The sequence below is a fragment of the Leptonotus elevatus genome, chromosome 19, assembly GCF_054856555.1.
Source record: "Leptonotus elevatus isolate MCC_2025b chromosome 19, RoL_Lele_1.0, whole genome shotgun sequence".
Taxonomy (NCBI): Eukaryota; Metazoa; Chordata; class Actinopteri; order Syngnathiformes; family Syngnathidae; genus Leptonotus; species Leptonotus elevatus.
Genome location: NC_141257.1, coordinates 6,209,929 through 6,230,251, shown reverse-complemented (window position 1 = coordinate 6,230,251; position 20,323 = coordinate 6,209,929). Strand labels below are relative to the sequence as shown.

The 20,323-nt window shown below is 36.6% G+C and overlaps 1 protein-coding gene across 22 annotated transcripts in view; it reads right to left on the bottom strand.

The window, feature by feature from the left end:
* The window catches only part of adgrb2 (adhesion G protein-coupled receptor B2), a 162,858-nt gene that overhangs the window by 130,030 nt on the left and 12,505 nt on the right, over positions 1-20,323 (bottom strand). The window lies entirely within an intron of this gene.

Sequence of the window (20,323 nt, the reverse complement as noted above, 5' to 3'; positions counted from 1 at the left end):
TATTCCAGACGACTCACAAATGAGGTGGAACTGCATAAGTGGACATTCAGAGAAGGGAATTATGTAATTTACTGTCATTTTGACGGGAGATGTTAAACTATTTCAGGTCACTGACAAACCTTACTGTACATACTAGAACTGTCAAATGAATCGATTAATCGACAAGTAATCCATTATCAAATTAATCGCTAGCCCCATAAATATTTAATTGAGTAATTGTTTGGAGACTTTTTTTAATTTCAAATTCTCCAAATCCTCTGATTTCAGCATATCAACAGTAATTGTTCACTCTTTTGTAGACCTTCATGAAAGAAGACAATAAAAGACATTTGCAAACATCTGTTTTTACTTTGGAAAACGATGACCGAACCGATAACATCGTACAACATCAACCCCCCCCCTTTTTTTTTTTATCATTATACAAATATGAAGTACAAAATAAACATTAATCACAGTTTAATAAACAGTAATCAAGAAAAAAAATGCTTTTGTAATAACTTTAATGCAAAATTGGAATGAATCAGATTAGTCGATTAATCGATTGAATAATTGATAGATTACTCTATTCTAAAAAAAAAATTGATAGTGACATCACTAATATATACAAACCCTACAGTGAATATAAAAAGTCTACACACCCCTGTTCAGACTTTGGTCAATTAGTGGAGCCCAGAGCTCAAAGTAAACACGGTGAAGCGGCCTTTAGTCGTTGAGCTGCATGCAAATAATTTTACAGTAAGTTTAGATAACTACATCTACTTCTTTACTTGTAAATGTTTGTAAAGTCTTCTGTTGTTATGTTTAAACGGTGTTAATGTAGATTATTTGAGCAATTCTGCTTTTGTGTTTGCAAATGCTTGTAAACGTGTCTTTGTGTGAGGCACATTGAGTTGCCTTGTGTATGAAACGTGCTATATAAATAAAGATGCCTTGCCACTCAATTATTCTTATTGACCTTGAAAGTCCTCATTTCATTGGATTCGGAGCTCGTATTTTTAGTTGGATTGGAAAGCAGCTCTCTGAAAGTTCTCCTGTTTCCAAGCAGTCATTTCTACATGTCACAAATTCCAACAATAACTGCGTTTGTATAGAATGGTAATAATTTGATGTTCCAATGCAGATGTTACATCAGAATTGGCATATTATACTTTCAGCATTATGCAAATATAAAATGAAATTAGAGGGGAAATGGAGGTATTAGGAGACCTTTCTTGAGAGGATTCCTTCAAGGGGAATATTAAAGCTGGTCTGTGTGATTATGCATGAGCGCTATCCTGATGTCTATCATGTATTTCCCCTCACTCAAAGACCGCCAGTGCTCAATTGTCTATCGGCATCATTACTTCTCAATTTATTACCCTGCAGATTGCGGCAATCATCATCTATGTATGTTGGCAGATTGCAAACATCTCATTTTTTCGGGGGCCGCATCCCACAAACTTGACTCAATAATAAGACCTTGACATCCCCAGGTGGACTGGATTCTACCCTGAAGGTCAGTTATATTTATTTCCCATCATCCTTCACTGCTCACAAATGTCTGGATGCCCTGGGGATATTTTTTCATCTTAAAAAAGGGGAAAGTATGCAAGCGGCATATTGAAAAATCGGTAACTTCCCACGAGGTAGGAAATCTCGCTTTTTTTTGCCGGGCTTGTATCAGCCACACAAACACATGCTCAGGCACATGGAAGTACATCATACAGTAAATTGACCACACTAATGCTTGCCTTGAGCCGTGAGATTAATAGCTTAACGTTAATGCGGCAAAAAATTGTTTGAGGGAAGGGAAATGTACACTCAAGAGCGCATATACAATTTCACTCCAAGACACTCCAAAGTCAATAAAAAAATCTCCTGTAATATTGGGATTATGTTCATGTGGCACATAAATACATGAAAACACACAAAAAAGCCAGAAGCCTGTTAATTATACAGCCAATAGAACATAGTAGTGATTAGGGATAACAAAATTTTTAACAAAATTGTTATTTAGTCAAGAGTTGAGTACTAGTACTGGTTTTGGCGAATAGCGATACCGTATCAGTACTCTCTTATTTCAACCGAAACCTGCCCTTATTTCAAATAATCGGCACTCACGGCAGCGAAATTAAAAATAGAAAATGTTAAGGAAAATTGCCATATGTCTTTCTTTAACATTATATGCCATTGTTTTTTGTTCTGTTTTTGTTCTTTTTTAACAAAATTGTTATTTAGCAAAATGTACAAGACAAGAGTTGAGTACTGGTACTGGTTTTGGCAGATATCGATACGATACCGATACATTATCAGTCTTTTTTTTTCTTCTTTTTTTTTTAACAAAATTGTTATTTAGCAAATGTACAAGTCAAGAGTTGAGTACAGGTACAGTGTTCCCTTGCTATAATGCGGTTTACAGTTTTTTTTTGTGTATGTGCAATTTTGCAATTTTTATTTATTTATTTTTTTCAGTATTGTACCTATTTTATAAAAAATTATGAAGGTTTGAACATGGAGAATGTTTTAAACAAGAGAGAAATGTGAGAAAATGTAAAGTGTATAAACTGTGTGGCGAGGTGTTTTAGAGCCTTAAAACATTTATAATAAATGTAAAACATAACGCTAACAACTTCGGGGATTTCATTTGTTGCGGGTATTTTTTTTAACCAAACCCCAGCGGAAAACGAAGGGAACACTGTACTGGTTGTGGTCTGGGAAAAAAAGTACAAATACCCCTATATATATATATATATATATATATATACTCGATTATTTGTTGTTGCACTAAAAATGTGAAGGAATTGAAGTCAGATCATGGTTGAAAAATCAGCTCAACCAAAGCTTTGCTTTCATCAACATGGAGGTGAAGGCCGATGCTTCTTTACACCAGAGTTTTACGCATCCGTGAACTTGCCCCGCTGTAAAACTTGAAATTGATTCTTAAAAAAAGCACAGCAGAAATATCCCCTTCAAACTTCAATGCAACGCGTCGGAAAATAAAGTGAACTTTTCATCTCTGGCAAGAGGGAACGTGGAATAGAAAGTAGATATCCTACACAGCATAGACCAGTCATATATTGAGATCCGTTGCAGTTAGAATGGAGGTAAACACGCCGCCTGCGAGTCAATGCGGCAGCCGCAGGCACTGAAAGCTGAGCCACTTAAGTACACATACATACATTCGGCGTAGCAGACGTTCCACTTGCATTCATTCAAACAGTCCCCCAGCAATATGAAGACCACAACAGCTGTCTGGGCTGTTTATTTCTTTTCAATTCCCACCACACACACAAATACGCCCAGTTGGGTGAAAAAAAGCAGTGTGGCAATGCGGGGCATGCCAAATGTGGGAAAAAAAGAGGTAGGACATAATGCTTAGCTCAAAACTTTTGGCATTCGTCAAGCTACTGCGCGACATCATATATTAATTATGTATGTCTGTAGCAGAAAAGACAGCCATGCTCATTTACACGTTCACATCAGTAGTAAATTCACTAAAACAGCGATTGCCGTATGCGCATAGTGGTACGCACGCTCGGCGATATTCACCATTTGGACGAAAATCAAGGTTGGCCTGTTTGGAAAAATCTAACAGCAGAAAAGACATAAATTTAAAACTCTGTTAACTTGATTATACATTTGATGCTGACCCTGCAAACTCTTTGCACCGTTTTGTTTTTGGGTGAAATTTAAATATTTCAGTGGTTTTGACATTTTTGGAAAACTTTATTAATGAGCAAATTCCTTGTTTAACTTTTTTTTGCGAATGACCCTGAGAGCTCTCTGAACTTTTTCTTAGTATTCAAAATGCAGATGAGTTTTAAAAACAGCTCAACGAAATTAAGAGATTGAGTTTGTAATTATTTTTATCTGGATGCCAAATTTTTCCTTTTTACTGAAAATGAATATCGTCTCCAAATTTATTTGGCCTCCTTGACTACGAATGATTATAATCCCTAAAAAAAAATTTTTTTTTTAATATATATAAAATATATATATTTTCAATCATATTGTTATTGCTCAAATTTTAAATAAATAAATATTTAAATATTCAAAAGTATGGCTGGCAAAGATAATAAGCATACATGTTGAGTTTTTTCTTAGGCGGTACATATTCTGAAAAGTTACAATTAGTGTGAAAATGTTTATTATGCAAAGACAAGTAAATAATTCATAATATGCTAATTCAAATACTGGAGAAGCCAGTTAGGATTATTTTCTACAGCGATACATACGAGTGGTATCCTCCACTTGCATTAATGCTGATCTGCCTGCTTGAAACGAGTCAATTCTGGACAAATGGTAACAATTTTACTGTGATTAGTAAAACGATCAATGGCGCTCATGCTCATTGACGTGTGCTGTTTTCAAAATGTTTGTTATTAGCAAGATGACGGGTGAAGATATTCAAACGGCTCAAAGAATCAAATACAAGCTACAAACAAATACAATCTACCACAAGCCTATTGGCAACCAAAGAAGCGCTTCCGACTAATGTGCGGGGTGGCAATCCATAAACGCTCAAATGCACATCGTAATGCAGCAGGCTAATATGAAGAAATTAGATTGCAAGAGCGAGTGGGAGGAAAAGTGCAAGTGCGGCTGACATGCTATATGATACTGTGAGCATATACAGTAAAGTCTTGCATATGCCTCCCTTGGCACCAATCCACTAATGGACACCTTCACAATGTAACATTAAAAAAAAAAAAAAAAAAAAAAAATATATATATATATATATATATATATATATATATATATATATATTATTATTTTATATATATATATATATATATATATATATATATAGGGCTCTACTGATGGGAATGTTGCACAAAAACTTTAATTTGGATTGCTGGGTGCTCCCCAAAAACATATAAATCTGTTCTATTTTAAGTATTATCATGTTCCCCAAAAAGTATTTATACGTTTTTTATGTGTGTTTTTATTTATTTATGCTAGAGCATACAGAAGGCTTTCATGCAGAACTGGAAAAAAAAACACTTGAAACAATGGTAGTTATTACAAAAACGGCCAGCAGGTGGAAGCAGAGTATAAGAGATCAGCCAGGGCCTTGTTGCAAAAAGCTGTTTTTGCTAGTGTTTTCAACAGGTTTGTGAATAATGATGAAATAGAGCTGCATACTTTTTTTTCCCTGGTGAAAGTAGAGACTCTAATCTGTCTTTTGGTAGCTTCCATGTTTTTATAGCAATAGAACACAATATTCTGTGGTCCTTGCAAAATCTGTCAAAATCCAGTAAAACAGCCGGAAACTTGGTATACATTATGCAGTGTCTTTTTTTTCTTTCTTTTTTTTTGTTGACAGCTGTCAATGTGGAGGTCTGCAAAAGCTACTGAGACGTGCTATCAGCAGAATAACAATTCAGCACAATGCAAGATAATCTGTGACGTGTCGCCTTGTCTTGTAATGACGACAGGAAGATTAAATTTAGCATTCGGTATATAGCTACGAGATTTTTTTAATTACATTTTTTGGGGTAGAAGGTTTTTTTTTTCAATTCCCTTAAATAGGCAGCTTTGAAAGTCCATAGGTTCTAATTGATTGTTCATATACTTTACAGCAATATTGTATTGTTTAGCCAAAGTATAGTAAACAAATAAGCTGTGTTTGCAGTTTTCACTGTTGCGCTCGTTCTACTCCAGCATTGTTATTTAAAACTAGGGTTACAATAAAAAGTAAATATGATTCAATAAAAAAAAAAGTTGTTTTTATCATGATATTGTTGTTTTATTTTCATAGCAAGATACTGAACTGTATTTGTGCGATGTTATTTTACTGTAATGATTGCTATTTCTCATAAAATGAGCACTTTGCTCTTGTAAAATTCTCGCTGTTTGATTGTAAATTCAGTTCTGCTTCCTAAGCATAGCGCAAGCATTTTTGTTTGTTTAGATTTTGCACAGGGATGTTGCATTTTGTATATTTTATGTATTGTCTGTATGGAAAAAAAATCATGGAAGCAAGGATATCCATCCATCTATTTTCTATAACGCTTTCCCTCATTATTTTGCTTTTCCTTTGATTCTATTTAGTTTTGAGTCATGTAACGTTCAGATCAATGTTGCCGTCGTCACATGTCACGTTTATGTTTTCTTGTGACGCGGGTAGGACGGGGCTGCATCATCGATTTGTGAAAAGTGTATGATTTGCCCCATCTTTTCAATCCAGCATTTTTTTATGTGCAAATAAATACATAAATACAATTTGAAATGATCTGCTGAAAAGTTGTTCCCAGTTTGTTTCCATTATGTTCACCTCCCATACCCGACAATACCTGTTGGTTTTATTTGAGTAGCAGCACTGCGGAATAGCACCAAGTATACCTTTAATGAAACAGAAAAGGCAAACGAATAAAAGCTATGGCCGTCATATCGTTTTCTAACATTGCACCATAAAAAAAAGTGTGAATGTGAGTTTCATTACTAACAGCAATAAAGACATGAAAAGGCAATTGCGACACCGTATATGTGACTGTTTTCTTATTGCTTAAGGAGCTCTGGACTCTGAGAGGGCTGAGGCTGGATTGTTATTTTGGTTTCTGGTCAATAAAGTACAGCCTTTATTTTCTCCTATACGATATTCTTTATAATATTTGTCCCCATGAGTATCCGTTGTTTTTAAAATTCAAGTCAAAAGCAGACTTGTCCATATTTTTATTTTGCTAAATTGAGTGAAGGGGATTTAAATACATTGAAGGGATATTTGACCCATTTTCAGCAGTAAAAATGGCTCAATGTGTCAAGTATCCCTTTAAAATCACAGATTTGAGAATACAGAGTAAATACATCAACGTGTAGGGTAAATTCAGATGAAATTAAATCAGCATTTGAGTATTTTTATTCATAATATAGATCAATTGTAGTAGGGCTGTGCAATTAATCGAAATTCAATTACAATTATTACACTCCACAATTACAAAATCAGCATAATCATCCCAAAAAGATTATTAATACTAATTTTGAGTTAATTTATGCTCCTTTAAAAAAAACTAATTTAATGAATTAATTGAAAAGGAACTTGCATAATTATAGCGTTTCAAAGAATCGTATTTGTCTTCAGATTTTTTTTTAACATTTTCTTGTGTTGTACTAAAAAACAAATGATCCTCCTAATTTACCAAAATAATTGCGATGAATATTTCCCTCATAATAGAGACAATTTTGTGTCAAATACCCAAATGTGAACACATTTGGCCTCAAGCATTCAAAAAAAAGAAATGTAGCCGGACGCAAAGAATGGACAGATGAAAAAGGCGAATGAATGAATCTAAAACGAAAAGCCCAAAGTGTGACCAGTGGCTCCACATTAAAGACTTACAACACTTTTGTGCCCGTGGGCAGTGAGCATTCCCCGAGAGGAGAGGAGATTAGTTAGAGGAGGGGGATTAAAGGCACATCCCTCACTTCAGAGGCTAATCAAATATACACCCTCTCATCTTGCTCATCCTTCCATCCACTCTCGCTCCTGTTTGTTCAGTCGGGACGAGCTGTTAACTGCCATCGACGGACGTCGTTTGAAATGTGCCGCTGTTGCTTTTTGCGTCTCATCGTGTACTAACATCGTCTTTAATTCCAGGGGAGTCTGTGCTATTTTAAGTGATATGTGCCGATACAAAAAAAATGTCAGGAAAGTCAAGTCTGCCTTTTAGACATGGAATCGAGGTCGCTGTCGTATATTACACCCGCGCTCATTTTCATTCTCTGCTCTGAATTACTCAGGCCACGTCTTACTATTTAGTCGTACGCTTTATTGGAGCAAAAGGACAATTGATTAAATGACAAAAGCGGAGTGTGGAATGACATGGAACACAGCCAAGTGGAGTTCTGACGGAACAATTAGACTGGGGGAACATGTTTGATAGGACCGCCGTGTCTTAAATGTGGATGCCTGGAGAACAGATGGCAGTTGGACGTTATGTTAAAAATGTGGATTAGTCAAGCCTTGCGCGCTTTGTTTTTATATAAATTAACTGCACGCGGACAATGTACATGAAAATAACAAAACGTAGAGCTGTCAAAGTTCGTCGATAAATCGACAAGTAACTGATTATCAAATGAATCGACAACAATTCTAGTAATCAAATAATCATTTGGAGCCATTTTTTAATTTAAAGTTGTCCGAATCCTCTGATTTGAGCATATCAACAGTAAGTGTTCACTAATTTCTGTAGTTCTTAGCTTCTGTGTTTAATCAAAATTAGGGGTGTCAAAATTATTGCGTTAATTTTGAGTTCATTTCAAAGTTCCTTTAACGCGCAATTAGTTAGTCTGTACTGGGGGAACTCCAGTCGCAACGCAGCAGGCACGTCCACGTCAAATTTTAGCAGTAAAAATGTAATAATAATACATATAATTGTGGGGACCGGGGTCAAGTTTTTACAATTTAAAAAATGTGCCGAATTTCACAAGTTGCTTCATGTTAAAGATTAGATAGCTCTCAACATGAAAAGAAAGCTGTCACCAATGTCTTACAAATGCAATTATGCCGTCTAGTGGCAAAAAACATTTTTTTTTTGAAATATCACACTCGTTTTTACAATACAGTACATCTTTTGCATTTTAACTAAATGTTTTATATTATTAAGAAATTACTGCATCAATTACTAAAAGATGCAGCCACATTTCTATTAGTTTAATATTTGTTCCCACTTTTATGTTAACGGGTATGAAGACAAAAAAATATTGTACATATTATTGTACATTTAGAACAAATATTAAATTTGCGATTAATCATGAGTTAACTATTGAAGTCATGCGATTAATTAGGATTGAAAAATGTAACTTTATAGTGATATTGACCCAGGCTGAACTTAATAAGTGTCGTATTTCTGTTTGTCTGTAATCGGCTCCTAATGACTTTGGGGGTTCTACTAAATTGAGTTTTTACTCTAACACGAGACATTTGGTTGAAATATACAATTTTAATCACAATAACATTTAACGACTTACATTGTGACATAAGAAAAGAAAATATAGATCTTATATTAAACAAGGATTTCTGCTCCTTCCTCCTCAGGCAATGCCACAAAAACAAAAACAAAAACACGACGGCCGTGTCTGTTGAAATAACAGAGCAAAATTAGCTTCTGACAAGCCCGGAAAACTTTTGAAGAGCTGGCAATTAGCTTGTTAATTCTTTGTGATTCATTGCAAGTGCCAGTGATCAAACAAGTAATTCATGTTGGTTTTGGGCTTTGAGTTGCTTGGAAAACATTTTCCAAAAGCGCAGCTCTGTAGTCGGAAGATTACAGGAGCTGCTTTGCGCATTAATCCCACACTACTAGCCCTCCATTTATATGTATAATAGACGGCTAAATTGTTGTACATTCTTAGCGATAAGCCCGTCCTCATCACCGGACTATTAAACACTCATCTTATATGCAGCAAAAGGAGGCTGTATATCATCTTTGTCCAAGCCTGTGATTGAAGGCACGAGAATCACAGCATGGTGAGGTTTACTGACATTTAACTCCCTCGTGACGAACAAAGGTAATTAGATCATATAAAAATCCCCTGATAGAATCGGGGTGAAATATTGCTCAAGTATGGAGTCTAATGGCTGGAAATGGCGAGGCAGATATATGTTCTGCGTGGTAAATAACTAGCGCTCTCGAACTCCATCTCCGGTACTCATTTCAGGGAAGATAGAGCACACAAATGGGATCGTTTACCGCAGGGTAGATCAGTACTGTACATTAGTAAATTAACAAGGAGTTGCTATGCAGAATTGTGCAAAATTTGTCATCCTTATGTTCCATATTATATATGGTTTATCCACAGGTGTTAAACTATTATTTCCCTCATAGGAACGTTGAGCGCTCATCTTGTTGCTACGTATATCTAATTGCCCCTGTATTGTGCCATGGAAAACATGGGGGGGGGGGGGGGGGGTGATAAATATTTAACTGTTGTTCAATTCATCTTAAAACGATGTGTTGAAAGAAAATGTGGAAAAAGTGATGAAAATGTGAACATTTTGTACACATTTCCGTCAAAATAAAAATGGCAAAACACATTTTTCAAGAAACAAAGTAGACAGTGCCGTGCAATTACTGTAAAATCCTGAGAATGAATGAATAAATAAATAAATAAATACGATACGGGGGCTTGGAACAAAAAAAAAAAATCACGCAGTTTAGGTTAAGGATAGGCGAGTACCGAAAAAAATATATGTCAAATTGCTAATGTAGCTAATTCTGGCTTTTCGTCAGGGTTCGTAAAAAGGTGTCTAAAGATCTTTGCAGACAGTGAAAAATTGTCTGAATATGTTGAAAATGTGTTAGCGATAAGCACAAACTGTCTGTGAACATCTTACAAATCCTGAGGAAAACCCTAAATTTGCTACGTTCGCAAGCATTCACTGCTCAGTGAGATACCAGCTTTATCGGCCTTCAGATTTGTAAAAAGGCTGATGCAGATATTTTTCAAAATGCAAAATTCGGCACCAGTAATCGACAAATATCTGCATCTGCCTTTTTACAAATCTGAAGGCTGATAAAGCTAGTATTACTTTGATCCTTCCTCTGGTCTCCTGACAACTTCATGACTCTGGCGGGACTCTGAGGTATCTGATTAAGGTGAAGGGTCTTGGATTTATAACAGGTTTCAAGTGAATTAAAGAGCACAAACATATACATGAAAAAAAGGAGCGATGATGATGATGACATGTTGAAGAAAAAAGTACCTAGGCAGTACCTACGGGTTGTTAAAAAAAAATAAGTATCATAATCACTGCTTTATAATGCATTTTATACACAACGTACAACAATATGCTTCAAATACTGTAATTAAAAGTATAACTTTTGAAAGCAGTTACAAATGGAGTTAAAGAGATTAAAAGGCAAAGTAAAGAGAAAAAAATGTCCTAAAGTTACTAAATTTAAGAATAGTGATTTCGGTGGGGCGCATTATAAGTGTGATACCCACGTGATTTTTACGGTATGTGGTGAGCAGAATCTGGCCCCGGGCCTTTATTTAGACACCTGTGGTTTAGCTGATAAGCTTCCAAAAATAATCAGCCAGCTCAATTCGGTGAAACACCTCTGGGTTGATTTTTTTATTTTTGGGGGGTAATAATGTATCCTGTGCATACTAACATACTAATCAAGAGACAATTGCGTTAATGGAATGTGGAACAGACATCAAGAAAAGAAGCTTTAGCCTTCTATGAATAGCAAGAGGGTGAAATGTGACCCAATGTACTAAACCCACCGCGGTGATCCGCTAGCCTGGCACCGTGTCGGGGTGGCTCGCTGTGATATTAAGTCGTCTCTTATGGGGGCGGGGGAGAGTGACAGAGCTGAAACGTGAATTTGGCACTAAAACCGTCACTAATGCTAATTCCAGCGAGGCTCATAAAAAAACGTTAATCTGTAATAATGGCACAAATGTATAACAGGCAATGGGGAGGGGTTACCTCCTTTTCACTCTAAGCCCTTGACAGTTGCACTAAGTTTCTTTTTTAACTCAAATTGATATGTTCCAAGTACGAAAAAAAAAAGCTTAACTCATTCACTCCCAGTAATTTTCACGGAAGCAACCCCCTTCGCTCCCGGCTCATATACTGGATTTTGACTGATTTTGCAAGGCCCATAGAATATTGTGTTCTATTGCTATAAAAACATGGAACTCACCAAAAAGAAAGATTAGAGTTTCTTCTTTCATCAGGAAAAAAAGTATATTTCTATATGTTTCCGTTTAGTAGCAATTAGCATTAGAATATAGCAAAGTTTCATCATTATTCACAAATCTGTGAAAATAAGTGTTTTTGCAACATGGCCCGCCCTGATTGATATCTTATACTCTGCTTGCCACCTGCTGGCCGTTTTTGTAATAACAATGCTGTATGCTCTAGCATTAAAAAAAGAAAAGAAAACATAAAACGTATAAATACGTCTTTGGGAGTATGGTAATATTTATAATAAAAATATAAATATCATATAAATATATCAATAAAACGCAAATAAGTAACAGTTTGAGAGTGTAAAAAGTGATTTCACGTTTTGTATGTACTTTTCTTAGGTCTTGAATTTTTCATCAACTAAAATGATTTGTATGTTTGTTTGTGTGTAAGCTTGTACAAACAGCATGCCAGTGAGCGAACAAGAGAGAGCATCGAACCGCTGTGAAATGAGTCAGAAGAGGGGATTAGCGAAGGGTTATAAGCCTGCTGTACGAGTTCGGGCCTTTTTTTCGCTGAAGATCAGACAGAAAGTAGCACCGCAGCCAAAATCAGACACAGTGTTCTTCCCACGCTCTGCTCTCCGCTTCTCTTTATCGTTATCATTGTTGCAGCACAATGGAGGCCACACATGCCTCTGCTGGCAGTGCCAGACTCTTCATGCACAAAGCAAAATCTATGCTTAAAAAAATAATAAAAAATCAACACCTAGAAGCAACTGAAAAAAGAAAGAGTGATTATTGATCACAGATGGACAAATAGTTATCTTTATCACATCAAATATAATAGAGTCGCTATCTCTTACGATATCCGGAGTGCTTCACAGGTCATGTGTGCTGCCGTGCCGGGATGGGTCGGTGTGGTATACTCAAGAATCAACCCTTCTTTTTTTTTTTTTTTTTTTTTTAAATTGACAATTTAGCACAGAGAGCTATTAAATAGTATCCAAGGCTGGACTGGCACCCAAAATTGGCCCTAGTATTTTGACACGACTCCTAACCACCCCTGGCTGCCACTGATGTTGATTGGTTCAGTTTGTTGTCTATATTTTAAATGAATTAATGGGCTGTTCTTTTTAAATTGTGGGGTAGTCTCTTGTGGGAAAAAAGGGGGGAAATAATAATGAAATAGCACCACTTTGGCCCCAAAAGAGGCGGGTCCACAGGGCATCTGTCCTGAACTCCAGATGGCCAGTCCTGGCCTGATAGTATCCATTGCACATGAGGTCATGCTAACTTTTCTTCCTTGTGTGTTCTTCATTTCTCATCATTGCTAAAATGAGGGTACCAGATTAGTCAGCAAAGAATATATTTTTCCCCCTCACACCTGGCATCTGTATGATTTCATTTGGGAAGTACCTTGGAATTTATATTTTTTTAATTTATGCTAACATACAAATTGGAGTTTTGTAAATTTACTTTGTCACGATCTGTGTTTTTGTTGATTTTAGATTTCAGCTCGGTCGTGTTTTCCCTGTGTCCCTCTTGTCCATGTCTCTCGCTACGTTAGTGTTTCCACCGAGTCCCACTAATCATCTCCTTTAGCCACGTGTGTCTTGTCCATGTGTTTCCCGTTGTCTCATCAGTTTTCTGGTTTCTTTTCTGCCCTTGTAGGTTGATTGTTGGCTGTACGTGCCTAAGGCCCCGTCCAGACGGAAGCAAAGCCGGCTTCGTTCCTCAAACAAATCTCGTACACGCAGAAGCATTTCAAGACTTGCGAGTGTCCAAAAGAAGACGCTGAGGACGTTGAACGGCTGTAATGTGTATGCCAAGCCTGGAGTGGCGCTGTAGCACAGCCACAGGAAGTTCACAAACACTTTTATTTTTCAAACTTGATTGCAATCTACAGAACAAACATGGCTTTGCATGTATCGAGACAACATGAAAAAGACGAACGCAGGAGAAATGACAATGGCGGGTGATTCAAGTGCGACGCCGCTTGTTGAACGTGGGAAAATATTTTGCTGGAAAAGCATGAGCAAGCTAAGGAGGCTGCGCAAAATGACTACGACACGGCTATCCGCCATTGTTGTTGACGGACTGACGATTCACGCGCAGTCAAGAAAGAATTGGAGCAAACTTCATTGAGCTGCGACCATTACGTCATCACTGGAGGAGTATCCTGAAAATGGTGTCCAGACGGGAGCCCGGTTTTAAAAGTGATCGCTTTCAAGCTCCAAAACTGCGCCATCGTGTGGACGAACGGCCGAAACGGTAAGAAACTTGTGAGGATATATTGAAACTGCCTTTCGTGTGGACGGGGCCGAAGTCACGTCTTTTCCCTCGTGTTTGTTTAGTTTAGCTTTGTATCTTATTTTGAACTTCATTTGATTTAGAATTTTTAATCATTCCAAATACTTTCTAAAAGGTCGAATCAAGGTCAGATCAACTGACTGGTAAACTGCTGGCAAGAAACCTTGGCTGTTACATTGAAGCAGAAACAAATTCTAGCATTTTTTTGCCACAGAAATACAATGCAAAGCTGTAAAACTGAGCCTTTTTGTTTGAACATATGTGACACGTCGCACAAATAACAGCATTGTTCATATTTGTTCAAGTGGAGACGATCTTGAAGGCAGAAATAATGAATACGTGTCTATTATGTCAAGTAAGATTCACTTGGCTGCATTACCGACACCAAGACACGCAACTGCACAGAATAAGAATGTTCTTTTGGATTCATTGTTACATAGAAACACAGATCCACCTCTCTTGCGCGTTAGGCGAGTGAGACGTGACAGCCCACAATGGCTAACCAACACTTTGCATATAGCATCGATTCCAAGCACCCACTGCGGGAATGGCATTTTACTTCCAATTAGGCTTGGTTGTTTTAGACAGCTGCCAAAAAAAGAGCAGCAACCCAGCATATATTTCATACGGTAAAGTTCGCCAAGATGATTTGCTAGTGGCGTGCCTGTCTTTATGGCGACCATAAAGGATGAAAGTTCAATTATAACTCATTCACTGCCATTGACGGTTATAAACGTCAAAAAATAATTTCAACTATTTCTATTGGTTTAACATATTTTTTTCTACTTAAGAGTATGAAAACCTAGATTTGTTTAATTGTACATTTAGAACAGATATAAAATTTGGCATTAATCGTGAGTTAATTATTGAAGTCATGCGATTAATTACGATAAAAAAATGTAATCGCCTGACACCCTAATTTTTAATAATCCTCTCGTCAGGCGATTACAATTTTTTAATCGCAATTAATCGCATGACTTCAATTGTTAACTCGCGATTAATCACAAATTTTAGATCAATTCGAAAAGGAAAAAAAAAATTCTAGGTTTTCATACTCTTGTTAACAAAAGTGGGAAAAAAGTTAAACTAATAGAAATAGTTCAAATAAATTTTGGGAATTTTTAGCCGTCAATGGCAGCGAATGAGTTAAAAGAACCATCACAAAGAATACTTGGTTGAGAATTTGGTTCTGGCTTCCAAACTCCAGGTCCAATTTTGCTCTGTTACTTAACGAAGGCAGACAGGTGCGAGAGACGTTAGCACATTGTGATCTGTCAGTTTAAATGTGGCAACGTCCTGATGAAATACCCTCTGAGATTGATGAGGTTACAATTTGGAAAGAGTGATAATCGCACGGCCGCAAAATGACAAGAACATGACGGTGCATTTTCTACATTTATGATGGAACATCCTTTCTGCTGGAAGACAGCGGTAGTGATGACAGATCATTGCCGTTAAAAAGCAAATACGCACACACGCATAGTAAACCTGTTACTGACGAATATAACTAAACGCACACATTTTTGAAAAGTGTATGGAGATGAGGCCTGGCTGTCAGCCAGGAAAGGTATTACAGCTATAATTTATTAACTGCTGGCCTTAACTGAACTTGAATTTTGCTGGCAGGAATGTTAAGTAGATCAGGAGGAAAAAATAGTTTTCTTATGCACAGCTACTAAAGTCAACTTAAAAGCCCACAAAATATTGTGTTCTATTGCTATAAAACATGGAACCTACCAAAAGAAAGATTAGAGTATTTTTGTTCATCAGAAAGTATATTTCTATCTGTTTCCGTTTTGCAGCAATTAGCATTAGAATATAGCTATGTTTCATCATTATTCACAAACCTGTTTTAAACACTGGGGAAAAGAGCTTTTTTGCAACATGGCCCTGGTTGATATCTTATACTCTGCTGCTACCTGCTGGCCGTTTTTTGTACTATCTATCATTGCTTTAACTTCCTCTTCAGGTCAGAGGCTGCATCAAAGCCTTCTGTATGCTCTCGCATAAAATAAAATAAACATAAACATAAATATTTCTCTGGGATCATGACAATATGTAAAATAGAAACTTTGTATACGTTTTTTGGAGCAAATGAGTTAATCGACAAGTAATTGATTATCAAATTAATCGACAACTATTTTAATAATCGAGTAATCGTTTGGAGCCATTTTTTTATTTTATTTAAAATTGTCCAAATCCTCTGATTTCGCCATATCAACAGTAATTGTTCACTGATTTCTGTGATCTTTCCTGAAAGAAGATTGACTATCTTCTGTTTAATCAAAATTATAAATTGCAAATATCTGTTTTTACTTAAGAAAACAATGACCAAATTGGTAAGATAGTAAAACGTCAATCCCCCCCCCCTTTTTTTTTTTTTATCATTTAACGTATACGAAGTACAAAATAAACACCAATCAATGGTTTACAAACAAATCAGGGCGTAAAAATGCTTTTGTAATGCACTTTAATGCAAAATTAAAATGAATCTGATTGGTCGATTAATCGTTTCTAAAAATATTCGATAGTGACAGCACTGTAACTGCAAAACCCTACCAAATCACCATTGTTTTATTTCTGACAAGGACTCAATCACTGCCGGAGAAAAATCACGGATATCCCTCTTCTCTCAGCTCCAAAATGATTAGCAATACTTTTCTCCCATAGACAGCTCTCTGGTCTTCATGTTTGCGAAACAGTAAATGCAATTTTCATTAGCGAAACGCAAATACAAAAACAAGCACTCGTGTTGAAGCAATCAATCTAAAGGGCAACACCTGAGCAACTACAAATACCCATCAGCCACATGTTCCAATACGTTTGCTCACTTAAAAAGTGAAAGCTGCTGTGTCCTGAATTGTTTAACACATCTGAACTTTTGTCTGAAATTAATCTATTCACCTGAAACTTTGCTTCATTCCTTCCTTTATTCCTTCCTCTGGTCTCCTGACCTTGCTATTTTAATGCTGTACATGACGATACCCTTGACTCAGTGGTGCCTTGAGAAACAAGTTTAAATTGTTCCGTGCAAGCTTGTAACACAAAACAGTCATCACAATCATCATCTGCGCCCACTGAAATGAACAGAAAGGAAAAGACAGGCACAAGCTACTGCAATATGTGACTCAGTAAACTGCAGTCATTCATTTTTAAGTCATTTTTGTAGAGAATGTCTCAAGGCACCATTGTATACTATACTATAAGCCATATGGTTATTGAGGTGGCGCAAAACGTACAAATATAGACATCCTTTTAGATGGATAGGTCCGTCTATACTTTCAGGGGGGCCATTTCCCAGACTAATTGGCTGCACAGCACCCTAGCAAGCCTGGAGGGATCCACAAAAGTGTGAAATTTCCTGACAACAGGAGGGGAAAAAAGGCCCCATCAATCCAATTTTGATCATAACCATAACTGACGTTTTATGATTCATTAGGTATTGTAAAGAGAGAATAACACACTGTCACTGGGAATGAAGGCAGGAAAACCTCTTCAAGTACACTTCTTGAAAGATGAGAAATTTAATAGGCGGAGGAAAGCGTGCCAATCAGAGTTCAGAGCAACCGAAGCTGAGCCTTGATTGGATGCCATGCTTCACTCGTGTTGTTAAATCCTTCCAGCCATCACATACTGTAGCTTCGGGTAATTAAACAAGCTCGACTTGGCTCATGAATGACTTTAACTCATTTTCAAAAGGCAGCGGATCTGCTAAATGAGAAGAAAAGGAAAACATTTATTCTTAAGATACAATTTCTTAAATTTAACTTAAATATACTTATTTTGCTTTGACAAGTTATTTTTACTTAAAATAGAATATTATTTATTATTATTATTATTGTTATTTTTACTTAAAATAAAATAGAATACAAGATCATTCTGCTTATTTTAACTCATTGACTCCCAACCATTTTAACTGAAGCAACCCCCTTTGCTCCCGGCTGTTTTGCTGCATTTTGACTGAGTTTGCAAGGCCCACACAACATTGTGTCCTATTGCTATAAAATCATGGAACCTACCAACAACAAAAAAGTATATTTGTATCTGTTTCCGTTTTGCAGCAATTAGCATTACAATATAGCTAAGTTTCATCATTATTCACAAATCTGTTCAAAACACTGGGGAAAAGAGCTTGTTGCAACATGGCCCTGGTTGATCTCTTATACTCTGCTGCCACGTGCTGGCCGTTTTTTAAATAACTTTGCTTTAAGCGACCTCTTCAGGTCAGAGGCTGCTTCAAAGCCTCCTGTATGCTCGAGCATAAAAAACTAAAATTATCTTATTTGATCAAGCAGTCTTGGCATTGAGTGTTAACAGCCAGTTTCATAAATTGAATTTTCTTAAATTGAATCTTAAAATTTAGCATAATCTAGTAATAAGATAAATGGAAAAAAATACAAGTCTTAAAACAATCAGACAAAAGTGCAATATAGCTCTTTATTGTAAGCATTTTTTTTTCTTGTGTAAAAATCATCAGTGTCTGCCCTGACTGGCAGGTTGTGGGTTCAATCCCTGGCTGGGTTATAACAAAGACAATAAAAATGGGACCTGTTAATTGGCCAACCCTAAATGAATACGTATGCATTTTTAAGAAACTATTCAATATTACTTTTTCAAGACCACTGTGGTTGATATGGGCCTAGTATTATTTTCTTATTTTTCAAAATCTTAAAGGTAAATTTAAATAAAAATGTTCTTCTGTTCGCAGATAATTTTTTCTTATTTGTTTTTTTTATTTATTTTTTCTTATTTTACTATATTTTTTCTTACATTTTCTACAGTCCTTTTTGCAAGTGTAAAATAACATTGGCGTGATAGTTGTTGTTCGTTGGCCCAGTTGACTGCACTTTCAATTGTTTGGGATGGCACCCGCTCGACTAATAACATGTTGTGGCCACACTTCACATTTTCCAGAAATGAAATGAATGAAAGTGCAGCCGGCACACGCCAGCGTCAGATAGCAGCCAAAGCAAAGCAATGAGCTGGCGGAAACAAAAGAAGGACAACAAAGACATCTGACATTCTGCAAACAATCATTCTGCATCACGCGAATTTCGCTTCCAAATACTAATGAGTCTTCCCTTATGCCGCAGGGTGAAAGACGTAATCATTGAGCAGGCATTAAAAAATATATATATCTCAATGAACAAAAAAAACAACAACCGGAAAATAAATACCGGTTTCAAGGAAGGTTTTGCACACTTCAGATGTGGCATCTGTGGAAACCAAAAAAGACAGCAACTCATATGGGACACTTGTGAACGAGACAGACAAAACTGGTAGTGGCTGTTTGTTCATGTACGCGACAAGACAGCTCAATCTAGTTCCTCACAGGCCCGGAAGGAGTTTACACCGTAATAAAGAGATAAAAGTAGGACACCTGGATGGTACACTTACAGGAAATGTGAATAAGCCAATACATGATCTATCTATCCATTAATTGATTTCATTAAGAGGTGTGTCAAAAAGACATTATCGCATGTAAATGTGCCCCCTCCCCGTGTCAATATGTCTCCATGCCTCACAGGCCGGAAGGACTTGTTGGAGCCATCGGTTCTCAATCATCCAATCATGCCTAACCGCTGTCAGAAATGAGTGGAAAGAATAGCGAAGGCAAGCGAGAGAGATGGGTATCGATTTGATCAGATATGCTACCGTGAGCCTTGCTCAGAAGCCTAACGCCCTGAAATAGAAAATAAGCAGGAATGAATCGGAGTGGGTGATGTGTTTGTCAAGTCAACAGCACTGGCAGGGGGGGAGGAAGACGATGTTTCTGGCAGAGTCTAGGTTTTGAGAGCAACTGTAAAATCTGGAGGATCACCACTTCAATACGGAGTGGAGTAAACATTTTTGTTAGAACGTATTTGCAAATGCGTTTGAATATATTAGGAATTACGTTTGAACGTACACTATTAGGAAAATTTTCTGAACGTATTTGCAAGCACATTTGAACTTATTTGTATTTAAATGCAAACAACTTAGCATTTTTCCCATAATGCCACGGGGGTATGCGCATGTTAATAACCCTGTGCCATTATGGGGGAAAAAATGCCAAACAGAAATGTAGGCATAATAAATCATAACCATTCAGAATAAATGTATTACTTGATTTTAAAACGCACTGGTATAATGTAGGCCAGATGCTAAAATAAAAAAAAGCATTGTGTGAAAGGATAAAAAAAAATGCTAAGTTTTTTTGCATATAGATTACAAGAATGTTCGAATTTCGTTGCAAATACGATTAAATATATTTGTAAGTTTGTTTGAATGGATTCGCTAGTACGTGTGAACATACCTGCAAATACGTTCAGTGGTAGATTGTTTCATAAGAATTCCTAAAAACTCTTAAAATCAGACCGTTTATTTTCATTACTGGGTAGATTATTACGTA